This window comes from Zonotrichia albicollis, chromosome 28 (assembly GCF_047830755.1).
Source record: "Zonotrichia albicollis isolate bZonAlb1 chromosome 28, bZonAlb1.hap1, whole genome shotgun sequence".
NCBI classification, from domain to species: Eukaryota; Metazoa; Chordata; class Aves; order Passeriformes; family Passerellidae; genus Zonotrichia; species Zonotrichia albicollis.
In genome coordinates, this window is record NC_133846.1 from 2,706,707 (window position 1) to 2,715,377 (window position 8,671).

Sequence of the window (8,671 nt, forward strand, 5' to 3'; positions counted from 1 at the left end):
ATTGTGTAACCTTAGGGGTTCTTCACCCCCCAAGTCCCTCAGAGAACAACTCAGATCCAGAGGGGGATCCCAGGATCCACCCAGCTGCACCCCATTTTTTCTCTCTGGGGGTGTCCCCATGCTTGGGGCAGCGTTTAACGGGGGGGAGGTTCCACCTGCTCCTCGGTGCCCCCGCAGGTGCCTGCAAAGGGCATTTCGTGCACTGGGGAAGCACAGGTCGTGCATCCCTGGTGTGGCGAGGCGGGAGGTGTTTCCCGGTGCCGCAGGAATTCGCTGTTTGCGCCTGTGTTGTGGGAGGCTGGGGGAAGGAAGAAGGGGCGGAGGTGGCGGTGGAGTGAGGGGGGGGATGATGCTGGCAGTTGTTATTATTTAATTTTATTTTCCTTCCTCCATCCAGGAATCTCTGCAATGTGCCGGCTGCTCGCCGGGAGGCTGGGGTGGCCGTGAGTCACTGCTGCCGCTGGAACGTGACTCAGTCCTGCTGCTGCTCCGCCGCCAGGACATGACCAGACTGCCAAAAAGCGGGAGAAGCCCCAGCTCCCATTCCCGCCCGCGCCGGGGGCCGAGGACACGCGAAATCCCCTCGGGGATCTCAGCATCCCACTTGCCAGGGAGCCAGAAAACAGAGCTAGGCATGGGGGGCACAACGAGCTTATTTATCTATTTATTTATTTATCTATCTATCTATTTATTTAATTAATTAATTTTTTTCTTCCTTTTTTTTTTTTGTCTTTTTTTTTTTTTTTTCCCAGCTCTCCACCCACTCCGGCTCACCCATCCATGCGTTGCCGTGGGGCAGTCCCTGGGCTGTTGCTTCCTCATTTTCCAGGCTCTGTCTCTATGCGTGAGCAGGGAAAGCTCCTGGCACGGCGCCTGCCCCAGTTCCCGTGCCTCAGTTTCCCCATCCGGTGCGGAGTGGAGATTTCCCCATCGGGACCGGGGGTTACTTCAGGTTGTGCTTTGAGGCCAGTGAATAGCAGCTGCAAGGGGTTGTTATTAATATTAATTAATAGCCAGGCTCGGCCGGGGCTCAGGTGGCAGCGAGGGATGAAGCAGCCCTGAGTCACAGGGCAGAGCAGCCCTGACACACTCACTGCACCCCAGAGAGGCACAGCCAGGGCTGGGCGATGCCGGGCATGAGCCCTCCTCATCCTCACCCTCCTGCTGCCTGTGGGATGGGCCCTGAGGAGCAGGAGGGCAGCGGAGCATCCCCAGATCCAGCAGAGCATCCCCAGATCCAGCAGAGCATCCCCAGATCCAGGGAGCATCCCCAGATCCAGCGGAGCATCCCCAGATCCAGCGGAGCATCCCCAGATCCAGGGAGCATCCCCACATCCAGCAGAGCATCCCCAGATCCAGGGAGCATCCCCAGATCCAGCGGAGCATCCCCAGATCCAGCAGAGCATCCCCAGATCCAGGGAGCATCCCCACATCCAGCAGAGCATCCCCAGATCCAGGGAGCATCCCCAGATCCAGGGAACATCCCCAGATCCAGGGGAGCATCCCCGGATCCAGGGAACATCCCCAGATCCAGGGAGCATCCCCAGATCCAGGGAACATCCCCAGATCCAGGGAGCATCCCCGGATCCAGGGAGCATCTCCAGCTCTGCAGGAGCATCCCCAGATCCAGGGAGCATCCCCAGATCCAGGGAGCATCCCCAGATCTAGCAGAGCATCCTCAGATCCAGGGAGCATCCCCAGATGCAGGGAGCGTCCCCAGCTCTGCAGGGGCAGCGCTGAGCATGGGGTGGGATGATCGCTGCTCCGGGGTGATCGCCGCTCCTCGTGGCCGCAGCTGCCTCTGTCAGCCGTGATTGAAAGCCAAGCCGGGCTGGCAGGCCTTCTCTGTGATCTTGTTAATTAAGAAATACATTTAATTAGCAGCACCCCAGCTGTGACTCAGCTAATCATCATGATCGAAACAAGAGCTGGACTCCAGCGCTGGAGCCACCAAACCCCCTCACCTGCCCTGCCCTGGTGGGTCCCTGGTTCTGCCCTGGGACCCCATTACCCACCAGGCACACCCCAGTGCTCTCCTGGGGTTTTTGGGGTGAGTTCCCCCCTCAGCTGGAAGTAGATTCTGTGACCATCCCCATGCAGCACCTCACACACACTCCCCACCCAAGGCAATTACCCATTGCCACACAGCAAATAATCACATTAATAACACATTTAGCAGGCTATAAATAGCCTTGATAATAACACCCTGGGTTTTCCAGGAACGGATTGTCAAAAATGTGGGGAAATCCATTCCCTGTCGCCTGGGCTGCAGATGGGGAAACTGAGGCAGGGCTGGTTTCGGGCACGACTCTCACCCACTGCAGCAGCGTCTGCCAGGCAGCTGTGGAATTTGCTGCCGAATAAAATGTCATGGAAATGAGCCCTTATGTATATTTATAGGAGCCATCCTGCCAGCTGGAATCTAATAGGGGAGAAAATAAACTGGGAAACTGCCTGGAACAGGAGGGCGGTGCCTCACACATCAGCACCATGCCCTGCTGGCACTGCCAGGGGGGAATGTCTGTCTGTCCCTGTCCCCAGGGTGTCTGTCCCTGGTCCTGGAAATCCTGCCCTGCATCCTGGGCTGCCCAGATGTGGTCCTGGGTGTTGAGCCCTGCACCTTGGGATGCCCAGCCACAGTTCTGGGTGCCCAGCCCTGCACTCTGGCATGCCCAGCCCTAGCTCTGGGTGCCAAACCCCAGTTTCGGGTGCCCAGCCCTAGTTCTGGGTGCCCAGCACTGCACGCTGGGATGCCCAGCTGTGGTTCTGGATGCTGAGCCCTGCACCCCAGCATGCTCAGCCCTAGTTCTGGACGCCCAGCCCCTGTTCTGGATGCCCAGCCCCAATTCTGGGTGCCCAGCCTTGCACCCTGGAGTACCCAGCCCTGGTCCTGCATGCCCAGATTCTCATGTGCCCAAATCCTGGGGTGTCTGGGAAGCAGCCACTGAGTGCTCTGCAGCTGCTGGAGGCTGTAATGGGCTTTGTGGTGTGGGAAATGGGGAGTGGTGTTGGCACTGGGAGTAAGAGGGTCACAGGAGAATAAAACAACAGAGCATTTTGGGGGCTGGCACAAGGAGTCTCTCCTTGCTCAGCAAGGCCTGGGTGGGTGAGCCCAGATCTCAGGGTGGGAGCTCTTTCCCTGCCAGCAAGGCGCACATGTGTGTGTATGTGTGTACATGTGCACACGTGTGTGTGTGCACACATGGGTGTGTGGCAGTGCCACACGGGTGCTGCAGAGCACCCACCCACAGGGACAGGGGTGGCAGCAGCACCAGGGTGAGCAGCTGCACCCACTGCAGGGACAGAGCACCCGGAGGTCCCTGGCCCTTCTTTCCTGGGGCTCCCTGGCCTGAATTCCCTTGGGATCCCTAGCCTGGCTATCCCAGGGCTCCCTGGCCCTGCTTTCCCAGGGGTCCTGGCCTGAATTTCTTGGGGGTTCCTGGCCTGGCTATCGTGAGGCTCCTGGCCCTTCTTTCCGGGGCTCCCTGGCCCACCTTTCCTGGGAATCCCTGGCCCTGCTTTCCCTAGCGTCCCTGGCCCGAATTTCCTGGTGCTCCCTGGCCCGAATTTCCCAGCTTTCCCGGGCCCTTCTTTCCCTGGGGTCCCCAGCCTGGCTTTCCTGGGGCTCCCTAGCTCAGCTTTCCTGGGGCTCCTTGGCCTGGTTTGCCTAGTGCTCCCTGGCCCTTCTTTCCCGGCTTTCCCTGGCCCTTCATTCCCAGAGCTCCCTGGCCCTTCATTCCCGGGGCTCCCCGGCCCGGCTTTCCCGGCTTTTCCTGGCCCGGCTTTTCCGGCTTTCCCTGGCCCTTCATTCCCGGCGCTCCCCGGCCCGGCTTTCCCGCAGCCCCCGGCGCAGCGCCGTGAGGGGGAGCGGGCGGCAGCGGCGGAGCGAGGCCGATTAGGGATGCAGACAGCGCTGCTCTCTAATGTCTTCCTGTCTCGAGCAGACAGCAGCAGCCTGCTCAGCTCCTGTGTGTGCTGCAGCCGCCCTCGGCTCCTCGCTGCGTGCCCAGCCCAGCCTGCAGCCCCCGGGTCCCAGCAGGGATGCGACGGCGCCAAGCCCGGGCGTGACCCCGCCGCCATCCCGGAGCGGGGATCCTCCCTGGAAAGGGTTTTTGGAGCAGGAATGCTGGCAGGGATTCGTGCTGCGGCACCTCTGCCTCCCTCCTGCTGCTCCCGAGCCCTCGCAGCCGTGATTCCCTGCAGCGGGCTAAAAATATCCCCGGGAGCCGCACACCGGCACTGGGAGCGGTGATAAATAACCGAGGGAGCTCGCACCGGCCCTTCCCGGCTGCTGCGGGAGGAGGTCGGAGCCCCCGTCTGTCCTCGCCGTGCTGCTGGAGGGCGGATGGACACATGGAGGCACTCAGGGAACGGGGACGGAGCGGCCTCTGCCCCTTGGCTGCTGCACAGGGAAACTGAGGCACAGGTGGGGCTCTGCTGTGGGGGCGAGGGGAGGTGAAGGACCCGTGTGCCTGGAATGCTGGGGTGGGAGAGGGGATCAGCAGGGCTAGAGTGGCGGGATACACAAAGCCCGGCACTCGTGTCACTCTGAGTCACATCCCTCTGCATCAGACCCGGCCCTTTGCAGCAGTTCCATCCCCTGCAGCACAACCAGCTGCCCGCACCCGAGCCATCCCTCTGTGCTGGATCTGTCCCCAAGCAGCAGCTGCATCGTTGTGCTTTGGATCCTTGGCTTTGCACCAGATCCACCCTGCTGCCATGGATCCACCCTGCTGCCATGGATCCACCCTGCTGCCATGGATCCATCCTACTCCTGTGGATCCACCATGCTGCCATGGGTCCATTCTGCTGCCGTGGATCCATCCTCCTCCCATGGATCCAGACCCAAACCCTCCCCACACCACCCCTCTCAGGGTGCAGGATGAGCTCTGGGGACCATCTCTCGGGGATCTGCCTCCTTTTCCCCCACCTCTTCATCCCATGGGACCCCATCCCTCCTGTGGGTCCACCTTGCTGCCATGGATCCACCCTGCTGCCATGGGTCCATTCTGCAGCCATGGATCCACCCTACTCCCATGGATCCAACCTGCTGCCATGGATCCAGCCCCAGACCCAAGCTCTCCCCACATCACCCTCCTCACGGTGCAGGACAAGCTCTGGGGACCATCTCTCGGGAGTGTGCCCCTTTCTCCCCCATCTCTTCATCCCATGGGTCCCCATCCCTGCCTCTCACCCGTGAACCGACCTGGGCAGTTCTCATGCCCGCAGTTCCACATCACGCCTGGCTTTCTCCAAAGCCACGGAGAACGGGCTGCAGGAGGGGCGTCCCATTCGGGAGGAGGGTCCCATTTCAGTCCCATCACTCTGCTGGGGCCAGGCATCCCAGGGGAGCTCCTTCCTGCCGTCCCTCCTCCCTCCTCGCTTCCATTCCTGCCACGTCCCAGCCCACCGCGGCAGAGCTGCCAAAGCACAGGGCAAACGGGGACAAGCCGGGAGAGCGAGAGAGAGAGTGATTTTTGTGAGCCTTTATTTTCCTCCATCAAAATCCACCAGCCGGAGAGAGCAGCGGGAGGGGGAGGATGGGGAAACCCATCAGGTTGCACGGGCGATGCCGCCGCCCCCCTCTCGCTCCGCTCGGTGTTTATTCCCCCTCCCTGGACCACATTTCATGTCGGGCCCGCAGCGAGGCTGAGTAATAAATATCAGCTGCTGGGAAGCGGTGAATCACCGCCCGCTGCCGGCGCTGCTGCTGCTGCTGCTGCTGACACACGGCGGCACCCGGAGCTCCTGTCCCCGGCCCCGGCCCCGCCAGCCCCCGGGCAGCGCAGCCCCCGGTCCCAGCCCCTCAACGCCACCGGGCACTCTCGGCACAAACACGTTTGGCCACATTCTCCTGGCTCCCGTCTCCATCAGTGCCAGGAATCAGCTCCAAATCCATGGCTTTTACCACTGGGGGAGAATGTTTTGCCAGCTGAGAGTGGGGAGCTCTGGGGATGCTCCTGCCCCCCTGGATGCTGGGGGTGATCCTGTGCCAGGTCGTTCACCCCATCCCCCGTGTGTCCAACTGGTTCCAGTGGGCTCATCCAAGCCTGGAGCAGAAATCTCATTTTCCAGCACCCCACCCCAATACCCCTGACACCCATCAGCTGCGGGTGCCACCTCCCTGCTGCCTTCATCCATCCTGCAGCCTCTGACCCCAGTCAGCCTGTCCCCTGGGTCTTCAAAATGCCCCTGAGTCCCCAAAATGTCGCTGAGCCCTTCAGAATCCATTCTGCTGCTGATGGAGGGAGCAGGGAGATGCTTTGGGGGTGCATGTGGGGTGCCCAAGGCTCACTATGCGCTTGAGCCTATAAATAATAAATGTAATATAATAACTATAAATATAATAAAATAGAAATATGGGGTGCAGGGGGACCCCAAGCCAGCCAGTTTCCCTCCCTGCCAGGTCAGCCTGTCCCCAGCTGCAGAGCCAAAGTGACACATCTGTAAAGTGTCCAGCAGGATGTCCTGGGCTCACAGAGCACCCCCCCAGCACTGACCCCCCCCCTCCAAAGCAGCTCCCCAGGGACCCCAAACACACCCCAGGCCCCAGTCACAGCCTGAAACTGCGATGGGGCCAGCACATCTGGGGGGCACATCTGGCACCGTGCATCCCCCCCCCAGCTCAATGTCACACCGGCGGGTGACACAAGTGCCACCACGAGAGCCGCGTGGTCCGGGGGAATCGGAATTCAAAGTCCCCCGGAGCGCCTGATCCCCTCCACAAGTTCCAGAAGGTCCTTGGACCTCGTGAGCAGCTGGTGTGAAGCTGTAATTACCTTAATTAGCTCTGGGATTGCATTCCCTCCCCGTGCTAATTTCGTTTCTACAGTAACCAGCCCGAGAGGTGTGCGTGCGCTCCGAGCGAGACGGAGCCAGCAGCCTCGGCAGCCGCAGCAGGCACCCCGAAACCAGCCCGAAACCGGGGGACACCCCCAATCCACACCCCTCAGGGGCTCAGCCAGCCCAGGGCTCCTCCTGCAGAGCTCCACAAGAGTCCTCCTTGTTTCCCAGCATCTCAAGGGAGTCGTTTGTTGCTGGGAGCATCCACCCGGCTCTGGGGGAAGGGAGAGGGACCGGAGGCTGGCGGTCCCCAAATGCACGGGAACAGCAAAGCCTGGCTCGTTCCTTGCTGCTGGTATTTGCTGTAACCCAATATGCCCCTGATGTAAGAGCCATTTGGGAGGAAACTATAAAAGCTTCAGGAAATGGGTATTAATTCACCTCGTGGCAATAAAAGGGAAGGAGGGCTCCCGGGCCACCTCGGGGGAGTGAAGGCGAGCGGGGCTGGGATCACAGCCCTGGGCAAGAGCCAGGCAATCTTGGAGCCATCCCCCCTTTAACTGGGAATTAACCCTCCCCGAGCGCTCTCAGATTTGGAAAGGGGGCGGCTGCAAGGTGGGAGCGCTGAGGTCTCACCCGGCTGAATCATCGGCGGCCCCTGGAGCCGAGCGTTTGTTTGGAGCTGGAGCGTGACTTGGGGAGGTTTTCTCACCCTGGAAATTTGGAGCAGGTCCAGCTCTTGCCTTGCAAACACCGAGCCCTGCTCTGGCTGCTTGCCTTCCCGATGCCAACCAGCCTTGGCACAAAGAGGGCAAACCCGAGCGCTCGGGCTGAGTCCGAGGCTGCTGCTGACCCCCAGGCTGAGCAGGGGGCGGTGAAAATGGGGGACCCCCACACCCCCACCCTGCAAATCCTGGTGATTCCCAGTCCCTGCATTGCTGCAGTGAGCACCACCCTGACATCAACATGTTCCTGAGCCCTTCAGAATCCATTCTGCTGCTGCTGGAGGGAGCAGGGAGATGCTCTGGGGGGTGCATGTGGGGTGCCCCGGGCTCACCATGCAAATATAATATAATATAATATAATATAATATAATATAATATAATATAATATAATATAATATAATATAATATAATATAATATAATATAATATAATATAATATAATATAATATAATATAATATAATAATGTTATATATTATTAATATATAAATATGCTATTCTATTAATATAATATAATAACTATAAATATAATATAAGTATAGATACAATATATGATAAATAGATAAAATAATATTTTAATATTTATTATTAATATACAAATATATTATTATATTATATAAATATAACATAATAATATCGATAATATAGCATTATAATATATATTACTGTATATAATTATATATATATAAAATTATAGATATAGATATAGATGGATGTATATAGATATATAAATATAATAGATATAAATAATGCTGGAAAGCAGGTTGTGATGCTCCCGGGGCTCTGTGGAAGATCCGACAGCCCAAAAATCCAGCGGGGCCGGAGCCTGGAGGGTGTGGGGCAGAGCCCACGCCCCTGCCCCGGTGCTGCCATCCCAGGGCAGCCTTTCCCGGGACAGAAATGCTGTTTCTGTCTCCCCGGCGGGCAGCAGCAGCAGCAGGACGAGCAGCAGAGGCGAATTTCGCTGAGTGGTTGCTTTTTAAAAATAACTTTGCCTTTGTCAGCAGGTCAGGGTTGCTCCAGATTGAATAATCGCAGCCGCCCTGCCCTCCCCTGCTCCCGGGCCGGGATGTGCCGGGGGGATGCTGGAGCACAACCCGCATCGCTGTCCCCGCGGCTTGAACGGCTCAAGGGACACTCTGAGCTGCATCCCCCAAAATCTGCTG

General features: G+C 58.5%; 1 long non-coding RNA gene across 1 annotated transcript; it reads right to left on the reverse strand.

Moving 5' to 3' along the window:
* Positions 1-752: 752 nt before the first annotated feature.
* On the reverse strand, positions 753-7,485 carry LOC141725286 (uncharacterized). The gene is made up of 3 exons (XR_012577152.1): positions 6,780-7,485; positions 5,207-5,420; positions 753-1,852 (listed from the first exon to the last, which is right to left on the reverse strand). It is a non-coding gene; the product is annotated as an uncharacterized LOC141725286 (long non-coding RNA).
* Positions 7,486-8,671: the final 1,186 nt, after the last annotated feature.